Below are 14,232 nucleotides of genomic sequence, written 5' to 3'. Positions count from 1 at the left end.
AAAAGGAAGACAGAGAGATAAAGCCACATTTTTATTGAGTTGATCTCTTGGAGTAAATCTGGATGTTCCATTTTCTACATAGTTTTCCAACTTTTCTGCTTTAATTTCCCCTTGAAGGTTTCAGTGAGGAGTCATGGCAAATTATGGTTTGCCTTTTCTGTTAGAGTTTTAGAAGTTAAAGTTTATTTCCAATTGTAAACTTTTTGGTAAGCTCTTGTTTAATGAATCATTAATGTGATGATGAAAATGCCCTAATAAAGATAAAGAAACTATAAACTATTCTAAAAGCTAGAGGGAAAAAAATGTAAAGGTCAAGTTAGTCACTCATTTCTCTGCATTTCATTTGAGCTTTGGGCTATATATTCCCATGATCAGTGGTTTATGGGATATATATATTGGTCTTTTATTTTACTTTTCAAATGCATGCTTGCTTATAAATCAATGTGTCTGTCTTACTGTGTGGGCAATGGCTCTGTGGGTGGTGATTTTGTAAAAGTGGCATATCGAGTTTCTCTTTCCCCCTGCTCTGCCAGCCATTAAATGCAGTAGGAGGTGAGAGTGAGGAAATAAATGGCCAGATAGACACAAAAGGTAACCAATCTAATTGTTCTCAGAGATGTCAGATGTAGTTGGATGTCAGGGGGTCCAATGGATGGAGGAGACATTTAGATTTCTTGTGATATATTTTTTTGATCATAAGAACAATTTGAAAGATTAGAGTCCCAAGAACACAGAAAAAGCTCACACCCTGTGGCCCTGATAAGTCTTTTAATCTACCTTGATTTATTCTTCTTTTTAAGAAAGGGAACAAGATAACAGAGGTTTGATGATTGCTTTTCTAAATAATTTGGGGAAGAATACTTAAATGAATGCAGAAGTTTCTATATCTAGGATTTTTATTATTTTTATTTTTTTCCAATTACATGCAAAGATAGTTTTCACCACTGATTTTTTGTAAGATTTTGAGTTTCATATTTTTCTGCCTCCCTCCTTTTTCCTCCTCTTTCCAAAGAGAGCAAGTAATTGGATATAGGTTATATATGTTATATCTGGGATTTAAAAAATTTTTGAGTGCAGTATAAACCTGTACCCCTTAAAATATTCTTTTCCAACAATACCAGTAAGTTAAGAAAATCTCAGTAAAATCAGGATAAAAATAATCAGTTCCTTTGCAAGATATAGCCCCAAATGTCATTAAATGTATGTTTGTAGTTAGAAGATTAAGAACCAGGATTTTGTTCTTGTCTTCTAACCAGTTAATCCTGTTATCTATCTATAATTTGTACCTGATGTCATATCAAGAACTTGTGAAATATGAATAAGTGTACTGATTCAAAGGGAATCTTCTACTGAAATATATATCTAAAATTATTTTTAATATTTTCTAGCTTCATATGAATGTTATTATTCTTGGTTTTCCAAAGTGAATTACAATGAAACATTAATTCTTCTTTTAAATTTTATTAGAGAACTCCTTTCTTTTCCCTATCTTCTAACAGAGGGAGTATAACCAAGTTTCATGAGAATATCAAATTTTTCACTTTAGATTTCACTTATTGCATTTTATAATAGGGCATTTAGCTTGAAATCTTGATGTATCCATACATTTGTGGGCCCTCCCTCTACTTTTTAGTCCTACAATTTATGTTTTTCTTTTAATTTCTTGCTCTTAATAACATTTCTGGAAATCTGTTAGTATAGAAAGGAGGATATTCTTGCTTTATGCTTCAATTTATCAGAAAATCTAATGTTTTCCCTTTTGAAATAATGATATCTTTCAGCTTTTGATATTTACTTTGTTATAATTAGACCTTATATATTAATTCTTTGTAAGATTTTTTATCATAAAAATATGTGTACCTTGTCAAAGACTTTATGAATCTAGTGATAAAATAAGAGGCAGTATGGCAAAGTAGATATAGAACTGGACTCAAACTAGAGAGTCCTTGGTTCAAGTGCCACCTCTAACATGAAATAATTTCATGTCCTTGGGCAAGTAACACACTTTTAGCTCGAGGAAGGTAGGCATTAACATCAATAGAGCTCTAGACCTGGGAAAGGCACTTAACTTCTGTTGTGTCAGTTTTCTCATCTATAGAATAAGTTAAGGGTAAAAATAATACTTACCTCCCAAGGTTGTTGTGAGGATCAAATGAGATAACATTTATAAAGTGCTTTGTAAAACTTAAAGCACAATATAAATGTTAGTTATTATTGTCATTCTTGTTATTAATGCTTTAGGCAGTTCTTCCTGACTATAAGTTTCAGAGGAGGTGTGTAAAGGTGCTAACCTACATTGATAGAAGGAATCTCTTCATCTTATAATTCTCTTTCCCCAAGAGATCACAAGTCTTGCCACAAATTCTACTAAAAAAATCTTTTATATCATATTTTTAATATGATTAATTATGTTATTTTCCTACTGTTTTCCCACTCTTGTCTTTTCCCTTTCTTTACATAAAAACTTTATAGAGTATCCACCAAAAAAACCCCTTGAAATGATTATTTTAGTCTCTTGAGGTTATAAGTCACCCAGTTGTTCATCTGCTGTTTCCTCATCATATCACTAGTTGTATCATGTCCTGGATGTTTATATCATGCCAGTTATCAGAGGTAATACTTTAGTTTATGCATCTTTCCATATTCCATTTTGGAATAAAGGACTTACTTTTAATCAGCTCTACCTTTGATTGATCATGGCCATATAGCATTATTTTGAAAATACTTCTACTAAAATAAAGACATAGAGTAATTTATGGTCATTGAAAGCAACCTAGAGCCAAATGCAATATAGCTATTTTCCATAGTTATTAATCTATCTGTCTACCAGTCTATCTGTATCATTCTGTCTTATCTTCCCTACCAAAATGTAAATTCCTTGAGATTAAACATTTTCTTACTTTTGCATTTATATTCTCAGAGCTTCACATGATTCTTAGCCCATAATAAGTGCTTATTTATTCATACCTTAATACATCAGAGCATATCGTAATTATCTGAACAATATGCATTCTTTATTCATTTTTCTCCATTGTAGATGATTAAGTCAAATATCTTGGATTTTTTTCAATGTTCTTTTCAAAGCGTCTTCATGCATAAATTTTTGAAGTCCGATATCCTTCGGACTTCAAAAATATATATATATATATAGGCACAGACATACATATATATGTATGTATGTATGTATGTATGTATATACCAAGTACTTCAATTCTAGATGAAGAACTTGACACTCAAAGAAGTTAAGGAACAAAATCAAACCATCTAGTTCATGTTGGGATCCTCATTATTCCTAACTCAGCAAGATTCCAAGTTTCCACTATCCCAAGTTGTCAATCCACAAGACCTCAGGATTCTGAATTAGCACATATCAGTGACACTTAAATTTTGCAACTCCAAGGAAAATCCCAGAATACTTTTTAATCAGAAGGTTACATAGTGTAATGAAAAACTCACTGACCTTGAAATGATAAGGCTTGAGTTTGAATGCATTCTCTGTCACTTATTGATTGTGTGATCTGAGGCAAATGACTTATATCTCCTTGGACCTTAGTCTCCTCATCTATAAAAAGGAGGTTGGACAAGATGACCTTCTAATTCTAGAACTATGTTTTAGATTTCTTGATTTAGATTTTATGTTTCCATGGATAGTTAAAAAAAAGCAAATACTTTAGGATCAGGGATCTCCTTTTATGGACAATGGAAAAATTGTTATTTGAACTTTTTTTGGCAAACCAATGGGGTTAAGTGACTTGCCCAAGGTCACAAAGCTAAGTAAGTATAAAGTATCTGAGATCAGATTTGAACTCAGGTCCTCCTGACTCCAGGGCTGGTGTTCTATCCACTGTGCTACCTAACTTCCCTGAGAAATAGTTATTTTTTAATAACTTTTAGGCTTAAAATAAATTAAGCAGAATGACAGTGATTGTATAGATTAAATGTCATTGAAACCACAGTCTATATAAACCAGACACCCCTGGGTGACAGTGTCACATTATTGTTACCACTTAGCTGATTTAAGAATTAAAGGGTGAAGATAGAGGAATGGTAGACAGAAGACAGGCATTTTTTGAAGTCACTTGCTATATATTAAGTATAATGATCCCCTGATCCCCCAGAGGAAGTTTTTTCACCATGAGAAGTATTTATCTCAAACACTACCAGGAAGCAGAATATCTAAGACAGAAAGAATGGGGAGGAGGATGATAATATTACCCTACAGTTCTGTGTATTTTTGAAAAGTACTTTGATGGATATTTTTGTTCCACTCAGTGTCTCTGTGAGGCTCAGATTGGATTTTGCAAATGAAGAAACTAAGATGATAAGAGGTGAAAGGTTGTTATTGCAAATCTGGGATTTAGAGTCTAGAGATGGTGACATCTTAAACATTGCTTTGTTTTTTCAGCTCACAAGTCCCTCCCTATTGCTATTGCTATTTTATTTAAGTGAATAACAATGACAATAATAATAACTAACATTTATATAATACTTACTTTGTGATAGACCCTATGCATTTATAAAATCCTGGGTTGAGGCAAACAACATCACAATTATTATCTCATTTAATCCCTACAACAATCCTGAGAAGGAAAGTGCTGTTATTATCCCTATTTTACAGAAGAGGAAACAATCAGGTTAAGTAACTTGCCCAGGGTCACACAGCCAATAAATTCTAAGAGTAGATGAACTCAGAGGTCTTCCTGACTTCAGGCTCAGTGCTTTATCTACTTTGGAGAGAAGCAAAGGGAGATTTTGAGACTTTCTTGCATAGAAAACAGTGGGATTGTGGAATCAGTCTATCAGTAATGTTACATTGAATTGAGGCAGAAGCTTATCTTGTCTAAGGGCGTATATTGTATCAGAGACAGGTTTGGGACTTTCAGAACTTGGGTTTCCCTGCTTATCTTTTAATCATCAAGTCATAGAACATCTCAAGGGCCTAGATACAATGATTTCTGATGCAGTGCTGGTTCAGGGTTGTGATGTTTAAAGTCTAAGCATGACTACTGAGCTGTCTAGAGGCTGCTAGGTGGTGCCATAGTACTATACATATACATATATATATATATATATACATATATATATATATGTATATATATGTGTGTGTGTGTGTGTATACATATATGTGTGTATGTATATGCGTATATAGATATATACACATACACACACACACACACACACACACACACACACACACACATACTTTTTCTTCCTCCTCTCCCACTTTCTTACAAAGTTGTTGTAAGGATCAAATGAGATGAGATCTGGAAAGAGCTTGGCACCCTTTACATAAATGTCAGCTCTGACCTCTTTCAGCCCTTGAATTACCAGGAAAGGATCCTGAACAAACACTTCCTTTGGCCTTGGCCATTTCTTAGAAGGGATGGACATGATTGCACAGATCCCCTCTGATTTTAAATCTTAGGTATCTATGACCCTGAAAACTTTATGAACTTCATGAAACAGGGCACCTTTGTAACTCTTTAGTCTTCATCCTTCTTCAGTCACTAATCACTTCTTTGCAAATTGAGTCATTAGCAAAATTTGAGGGGGGAGAAGAGAGTGGGGAGAGAGGAAAGAGGGAGGGGAGAGAGAGAGAGAGAGAGAGAGAGAGAGAGAGAGAGAGAGAGAGAGAGAGAGAGAGAGAGAGAAACTAGATAGCACTGGGCAAAAAGTCTTCTGAGAATCATGTGATGTTTTGCCTTGTAGCCGAGGATCCTGTTACAGATGCTGATGATTATAGCTTTTGCAAACAATTGTCAGAGAAATTCATAAGACTTCCAAAGGCTGAAGAACAGCAGATGTGGAATTAAATTTCAAACAAAGTTACCCATAATGGCTTACATGTGGACACAGAGAGTATTTAGGACTCAGGCCGGGGTCCCTGTGACCAAGAGGTGTGGGATGCAGAGACAGAAACTGTGATTTGCTGTGCAAGCATCTTCTGGTAGTCTTTTCTAGTCCCATCTTTTCTTCTTGGCCTCAAAGGCATTTAAAAGTGGTGAACATTCTTCTATAACAGTTAGTTTGCAGTGTCTAACGCTGTCATCCTTTGGTTATTCAAGAATAGAACTACCCCTGGCTTCTCTTTCTTCTGCCAGGAAGCATGCAGAGAGCCAAGGGATTATGGAAAATGTGAGTCCCTGTGACCACCTTGAATTGGCTAAGCAACAGACATTTCAAATGAAAGTTGCCAGCAAAAGTTCAAGTGAACCCAGCTTTATAGATTTTCGTCTCTACTCCTAACAGTCAGTGTGGTCAAACCATTAAATGATGAATGAGTCTCAAATGTTATTTGCCAGTCCTTTATTATGCATTTACTAGATTCTGTACAAAGTATTGGGGCTATAGAGGAAGGTGAGAATAATTTCTGTTCTCCAAGAATGCCCATTCCAGTGAGAGAGACAATATAAAAAAGTAGTTTTATACAAAATCTGTACATGTAGAGATGTTTCTCAAGTACTCTCAGGAGGGAAGGCACTAGGAATAAAAAGGATCAGGAAAAGCTTCCCACAGAAAGTAGGATTTGATCTGAGTCTTGAAGAAATCTAGGGAAACTAAGGCAAAGATGAGAGAGATTGACTAGTGCAAAGACACAGGAGATGTTATGTTGTAGGGGAGAAAGAGAGGGCAGCTAAGTGGTTAATCACTGGGCTTGGGATCAAGAAGACTCATCTTTGACACTAGCTCTGTGACCCTGGACAAGTCATGTAACTACTTACCTCAGTTTCCTTATCTGCAAAATGAGCTAGAAAAGGAAATGGTAAACCACTCCAGTACCTTTGCCAAGAAAATCTCAAACGGGGTCATGAAGAGTTGACATGACTGAAAAGACATTTGCCAAACCCAATGCTCATTGCTTAAAGTATAAAGTCAAATAGAAGGCCCAGTCCCTGATATTAGAAAATCTCTAGAGCTTTTTTAGTAGTTAGGGTCAACTCACATAACTAAGCAGGGAGCCCTAATTTACAGGGGAAATTGGAGTTAAGTCTTGATATTGTTGTTCAATCATATCCAACTTTTTATGATCCTATTGGGATTTTCTTGGCAAAGATATTAGACTTGCTTTGCCATTTCCTTCCCCACTTTTACAGTTGAAGAGCCAGGGCAAATGAAGGTTAAGTGACTTGCCCAGGATCACAAGGCAAGTAAGGGTCTGATTTGAACTCAGGATTAGCTGAGTCCAAGCGCAGTGCTCTATCCACTAGACCATCGAGTTGCCTACTTGATTAGCCCACTTTTTTTTTTAAATTCTGGTTGGGAGAAGAGAAAAGTAGTGGAATGGGGATAAGAAATGTACCCTTCCTTAGTTAAGGAAGAATGTGTGTTGGAAAAACCTCATAGTATCATTTAAAACCCTATGGAATAGCAGGATAGTCTACGTTTTTCACAACCACAATATTCAGCTCCTCAAATGAACCTTGTTTATTAACCCCGAGTACTTCATGGTTTTGTGGTAAGCCAAATGAAATCACCCCTGGTGGGAAAGCACAGGAGATCTGAACTCTGTTCCTGACCAGTTAACTGATAGACTTTAGGGAAATTTATTGATCTCTTAGTGTCTCAGTTTCCTCATCCTGTATAATGAAAAACTGTCCTAATTTTGTGTCATTGCAAAAATTAAAAAGAATCAATATATATAAAAAATGAAGGAGCTAGGTGGAATCAGGGAGACTTTAGTTCAAATCTGACCTAATACTCTTTACTAGTTGTGTGACTCCGGGAAGGTCACTTAACCCTTGTTTGCTTCATTTCCACAACTATATAATGCCCTGAAGAAGGAAATGGCAAACCATTCCAGTTTCTTTGCCAAGAAGACTCCCCAATGGGGTCACTAAGACTCTGACAAGACTAAAGCAACCAAACAACCACAAATGTAAAAAATACCATGAAATATTAAAAGCAGCCACAATATTCTCTTTATCTGCTCTTTCCTCTCCACACAGTAAGATCACATGCCTGAAGACATAGATATAATGTATTTTATTTCCACCCATTCTTAGTGCAGTTAAAGGTCCTGAGACTTGAACTCGCAGGTGGTTGTGCTGTTTCCCAGGGGTCAACATCCGCTCTTTATCTTGGGAAATTAAAAGAAACCCACTTAGCTGATTCCCTCTATGTTCTGACAGGGGTGAGTCTCCTGGGAAAATATCCTTTGAATCCCCCACATCATTATTTCTTTTGTAAACCCCCCCCACTCACCCCATCTGAAGTGCATTGCTGAGACATCAAGTCACAGAGGCACCTGGGTCAAGGGTGTAGGTTGCCAAAGTTTCTTCTGAAGGTCCTAAATTGTTCATGGTATTTACTTTCTCAGCTTGTTCTCTCCTGCTTTCTCTTTTTTATTTTATTTTTGTAAAATTAAATTTAGTATCCATCCATGGGGCATTTTTAGCACAATAAGGATGTTGAGTATGAATAACCAGAGGCAGAGTGGGTAGAGTTCAGATCCACCTTCAGACACTTACTAGCTGTGTGACCCTTGGCATGTCACTTTGCCTTTTTGTCTCAGTTTCCTCATTTGTGTAATGGGGAGATCAATAATCTTTATTTTGCCCTGTTGTTGTGAGGATCAGATATTAACATAAAGCAAAGTGCTATATAAAAGCTAACCAAGGAGCTTAAGGTACTTCATGCATATTTCTCCTTGTCTCATGCTATGTCTCTGTCATAACACTATAGCCTGGATACTTGTTTAAATACAAGGGAAGCTGATCCCGAAGAACCAGTGTGAAAAAGGGATGGTGAGTCAGCATGGTACAGTGCCAAGAGCATTGGTCCAGATTTAGTAAGCCTGGCTTTCTGTCCCAACTTAGTCATTTACTAGCTAGCTGCCTAGGAGCAAGTTATTATGTCATATCTCAGTTTCCTTATCAGTAAAAGGAAATCATGATATTTATTCTTCCCACTCATGAGGTTTTTCTGAGCAAAGCATTTTGAAACTGAAATATTATTATTGATAATAATAATAATGATGATGATGAAAAATAATTTTCCATATCATTATTCTAATTTGTTTTTCATCTAGTCATGCCATTTTTGTCTCTTCTCTATTGGGAAGCATTTGTTGCTTATGAGATCTTCATATTCTTTTGTTTAGAATAACCTGTGGAATCTCCTGAGTTTAGTTCTACTTAATTTCAGTCTTCTTTCAGAGGTTGCTAGGTGTCTCACTGAAATATAATGCTATTCATTAATGCAGGGAACCTATGTTAAAATACAACCACAAATACTTATTAGCTATATGATCCTAGATAAGTCATTTCACTTCTTTTACCTCAGTTTCCTTATCTGTAAAATAGGGGTCATAATAGTCTCTAAGTCCCTGGATTGTTGTGAATTTTAATTGAAATAATATTTGAGAATTAATTTGCAAACTTTAAAGCGTTATATAAATGCCAGCAGCTGTTATTCGTTTCTAGAAAATTCTATAGCTGCTTATCTCTTTAATGCAAGTAGCTACTTCTTGAATCCCAAATTCTGAGTTTCAATAGCCCTACCTTCTGAGCTGCTCTACAAAGCATAGGGGCTCATTTAGGTCAGTTGTTCTAGACTGCCATTTTTATGAAATCTGGGATGCCATTATTGTAGGAACTCCCTTCACTAGCGCAGAACCTTTTCACACTATCTTCATCCTTTTTTTCTGACAAAACCTTCCCATATATCTATTTAAGGTACAACTGAACTATTTAACACATTAAGATGGAAATTTTGGGGTTTCTTTTTAAGAAAAAAATTGCTTCTTTATCCAAAAACCTGCCTGCCAAGCCTATAAATTAAATTTGGAAGAAGAAAAATCAAAACAAAAAGAAATTCCTTATTTTGGATTTTTTCCCATTAGAATTTATGATAAGAAATAGAGAAAAATATATTTATTGAGTGATCCAAAAGAAAATAATGAAGCAGTAATTTGTTGTGAGATTATTAAAAGGGCTGATAAAAGACATATGTACATTCTTCTACTTTATGACTCCAATTAAGAATGTGAATTTTTATGCTAGGACCTAACTTCTGCCATCTTGATCCTGATAAATTCCAATGGCCTGCAGAACTCAATTCATGGGTCAGTTTCATTAACCTTGTGAGGTGTTCCTGATTTTTATCATCCTTTTTCTCCATCCCAAATTTTGTCTGAAGGAAACAACTAGCATTTGAAGTCTCTATGTTGAATAAAAAATATTCATAATACATTTCTTCAGAAGCATCATAACTAGATTTCAAATAGCAGTTGGAACACCTCCCAGAAATCCATCAGTCAGGGGCAGCTAGGTGGCACAGTGGATAGAGCACTGGCCCTGGAGTCAGGAGTACCTGGGTTCAAATCCGGTCTCAGACACTTAATAATTACCTAGCTGAATGGTCTGGGGCAAGCCACTTAACCCCATTTGCCTAAAAAAAAAATCAGTCAACAAAATTGCTATATGTGATTTATCCATGTGCCTTTTGTTCCTTGAATCCATGCAGATTTTAGACTAAGACAATAGTTATTTGAATAGTGTGGCTAGTGGTGTCAGGGGAATAAATGAGATCTATTCTGTGCCCAAGCCATCCACCTTGAGACAGAAGAAATCTTAGCAAGTTTATGTATCTTTCTCTGTCTTAGTCATTTTATCTTCCCTATTGTTACCACTGACTTCCTTCCCATATGTATACTATGAACTGATGTGTGACCATAACCTTGAATGATTTTGCCTCTAAAACTCCTATCTCCTTTTATTTATTGTATCATTAGTTTTGGGGGTTTTTTTGCACTCATTGCTAATGTTCCCTGTAGGCACACTGTAGCCTCTTGGAATATAGGTACTTTTTCTTATGCATATTTGTACTTCCCGCAGAACTGGATAAAGTACTTTGTATGTGGTAGCTGCTCAATATATATTTGTTGAATGAATGAATGAATAACTACATTATGGCAAACTGTTTCTTTTTTTCTTTGTATTCAAATAAGATATTTGTAAACTGCTTAACACAAAGCAGATGCTTAATAAATATTTGTTTCTTCTCCTTCCTTTCTTTTTCTTCCTTCTTTTCCCCTTTCTTCCTTCCCTCTTTCTTCCTTCCTTTCTTCCCTCTCCCCCTTCCTTCCCCTTCTTTCCTTTCCTTTCTCCTTTTCATTCTCTCCTCTCCTTCCCTTCCTTCCCACCTGCCTTCTTTTACTTCTTGGTCTTTCTTTCATGCCTTCCTTTTTTCATTCCTTCCCTCCCTTCCTCCATTCCTTCCTTCCCCCATGATTCTATTTCTTCTCCCCCTCTTCAACCTCTACCCTTAGCACAGAGTCTGGCACATCATAAGCACTTATTGGTTAAATGACTAGTAATTATACTCTTTTTAGAGGAAACAATGAGAGATTTATGAACATTGTTGAGAGATGTGACTATTGGGTAAAGTAGGATAATAACATTCTTGGTCATATCAACATAAGGGACAGGAGAGTCAAGCTGTTCCTGAATGATCCTTGAGAGATATTTCCTAGAACAACCAGAAGTTTTGATAGGAGACCATGTGACCTTGCACAAATCCCTTAACTTCTCTGAGTCTCAGATTCCTCATTTAGAAAATGAAACTATTGCATTGTTGGTGGTGTTGTGAACTGATCCAACCATTCTGGAAATCAATTTGGAACTATGTCCCAAAAGGTATAAAACTGTGTATACCTTTTAATCCAGCATTACCACTGCTAGGTCTGTATTCTAAAATGATCATAAAAAAGGGAGAAAGACACATGTACAAAAATTTTTATAGCAGATCTTTTTGTGGTGGCAAAGAATTGGAAATTGAGGGAATGTTCATCAATTAAGGAATGACTGAACAAATTGTGGTATGAATATGATGGAATACTATTGTTATATATAAGAAATCATGAAGGGGCAGCTAGGTGGCACAGTGGATAAAGCACCAGCCCTGGAGTCAGGAGTACCTGGGTTCAAATCTGGGCTCAGACACTTAATAATTACCTAGCTGTGTGGCCTTTGGCAAGCCACTTAACCCCATTTGCCTTGCAAAATCCTAAAAAAAAAAACAAACCCAAAAAAAGAAATCATGAGCAGGTGGATTTCAAAAAAACCTGGAAAGACGTACATAAACTGATGCTGAATGAAATGAGCAGCACCAGAGACTGTTGTACACATTAAAAGCAACATTCTGTGATAACTATGATAGATATAGCTCTTTTAAGCAATACAATGAACAAAGACATTTCTAAAAGACTTGTGAGAGAATATATCATCCACATCCAGAGGGGAAAAAAAAAACTTTGGAAACTGATTGCAGACCAAAACATATGATATTCACTTTTTAAATTTTATTTTGTGTTCTTTTTCTTGTTATGGTTTTCCTTTTTGTTCTGATTCTTCTTTTGCAATGTGACTAATGTGAAAACATATTAAACATGATTGTACATCTATAACTTATATCAGATTAAATGAGATCATGGGAAGGGAGGGAGGGAGGTAGAAAAATGTGGAACTCAAAACCTTACAAAAACGAATGTTGAAAATATCTTTACTTGTAACTGGAAAAAATAAAATGAAAAAAAGAAAATGGTGTTGGCTAGATGGCCTTGAAGATCTCCTGTAGCTCCAATATCCTGTGACATTATGAGGATATTTAGATCACTTTGCTTCTTAGAAGGAAAGTAAATTTGTAACTTCTGTCTCAGGTATCTCTAGATGAGGTTGCCTGGGCAGACTGTACAAGGTGACTTTAGGAAAAGATCCATTGTAGAAGCTTCCAGAAGCTTGGTACTAATATACTTCTTTTATTGAGCCACCACTTGATATAAAACATGGCAGAAGCCACCTGTGTCCAGTCTACTCAGATTATACTGTTCAGCTCCCAAGTCACTCTGTGCCACTCTGACATTCTTACCTGGAATCTCTAATTGGCAGTAAATATCCATTGAAAAGATGAGTTATTATGAACACCCCTTCACATCTTCCAATACATTCACTTAACAGATCTTAATATTCCTTGATTTCTTTTTAAAAGTAGGTTTATAACTCATTTCTTCTTCCATTTGTTCACAATTTTCTCCTTTACCAACAAAATTGGTTGATGTTTCTTCCTTTTTCATCAATCCTTCAGAAAAAATGAACCACTCCAGAAGGAAAAGAATACCTTTATGGTTTTGTCTGTGTTCTTGAGAAACTATTAGACCTCGATTATCTCGGTCTTTGCCATTTGAGGTCAAGCCAACAGCTGTACTTTGCTTTCTTTCCCAGCGGGCATTACAAGAAAAGGGAAAGAGAAGATTTCAAAGAATTAAAAACAGAGTTTCCATTAGGATAACATTTGGGGTCAGGTAAACATCCCCTTCAAGTTTCATTGAAAAATTCCAGAAGGCTATGGGCAATCTCCTGAAGACTCCCTTCATAGCATGTTGTTCTGCAGACAATTTAAGAAAGGACAAAGAAAGAGAAAGGGAGGAAGAGAGAAAGATTTTCTTCCTTTTAAAAATTTACAAATTCAGACTCCCAGTCATTAGTAATAAGCAAGCAACAAGTATTTACTTATTATGTACCTACAATTTATCAAGAACTATGCTGGCATGGGGTGGATACTAAAAAATAAAACAAATGCTCATCTCTAAGAATGGACATTTTAATGGAGACTTGGTCTTCATGATCTTTTTAGCTAGCCTTTAATTTCTTAATATATGTCCTCAACTTCTAGAGGAGAATATATCTCTCAGTTGTCACATCTAACAATAATGCCTTCAAAAACTATGCAGTGGATAGAGCACTGGCCCTGGAGTCAGGAGTACCTGAATTCAAATCTGGCCTCAGACACCAAATAATTACCTAGCTGTATGAACTTGGGCAAGCCACTTAACCCCACTACCTTGCAAAAACCTAAAAAAAAACTGTGGTATGATTAGGAGGGAGGAATAAAAAGAAGTCGTCATTTAGGAGTTGTGAAATTAGACCTCATCAGAAGATGCAGCTGTTGTGGCTAACCCCACCCCTGGCCCCACACCACAAAACAAAACTAAAAGCCAACCAAAAAAACAGATAGTATTTGGGGTAATATAGAGATATGCATTAAATATATTAAAAATAATAATTCCAAAGAATTATGCATGAAAGAAATACTACATTAGCAATGATGAAATTGCTGATATTAAATGCTCTACAAAATGCAAAGACATTGGTTGCAATACTGAGGGAAAAATGTTACCTCTGAAAAATTCAAAAAGGATTGTCTACAGCACTATTTAAAATAGTCTGGCTCCAA

General features: G+C 35.8%; 1 protein-coding gene across 4 annotated transcripts in view; it reads left to right on the top strand.

Annotated features, from left to right (window-relative positions):
- Nucleotides 1–14,232, top strand: part of LHFPL2 (LHFPL tetraspan subfamily member 2) — a 231,397-nt gene that overhangs the window by 85,524 nt on the left and 131,641 nt on the right. The window lies entirely within an intron of this gene.

Source organism: Macrotis lagotis, chromosome X (assembly GCF_037893015.1).
Source record: "Macrotis lagotis isolate mMagLag1 chromosome X, bilby.v1.9.chrom.fasta, whole genome shotgun sequence".
NCBI classification, from domain to species: Eukaryota; Metazoa; Chordata; class Mammalia; order Peramelemorphia; family Peramelidae; genus Macrotis; species Macrotis lagotis.
This window is presented reverse-complemented; position numbering and strand designations above follow the sequence as displayed.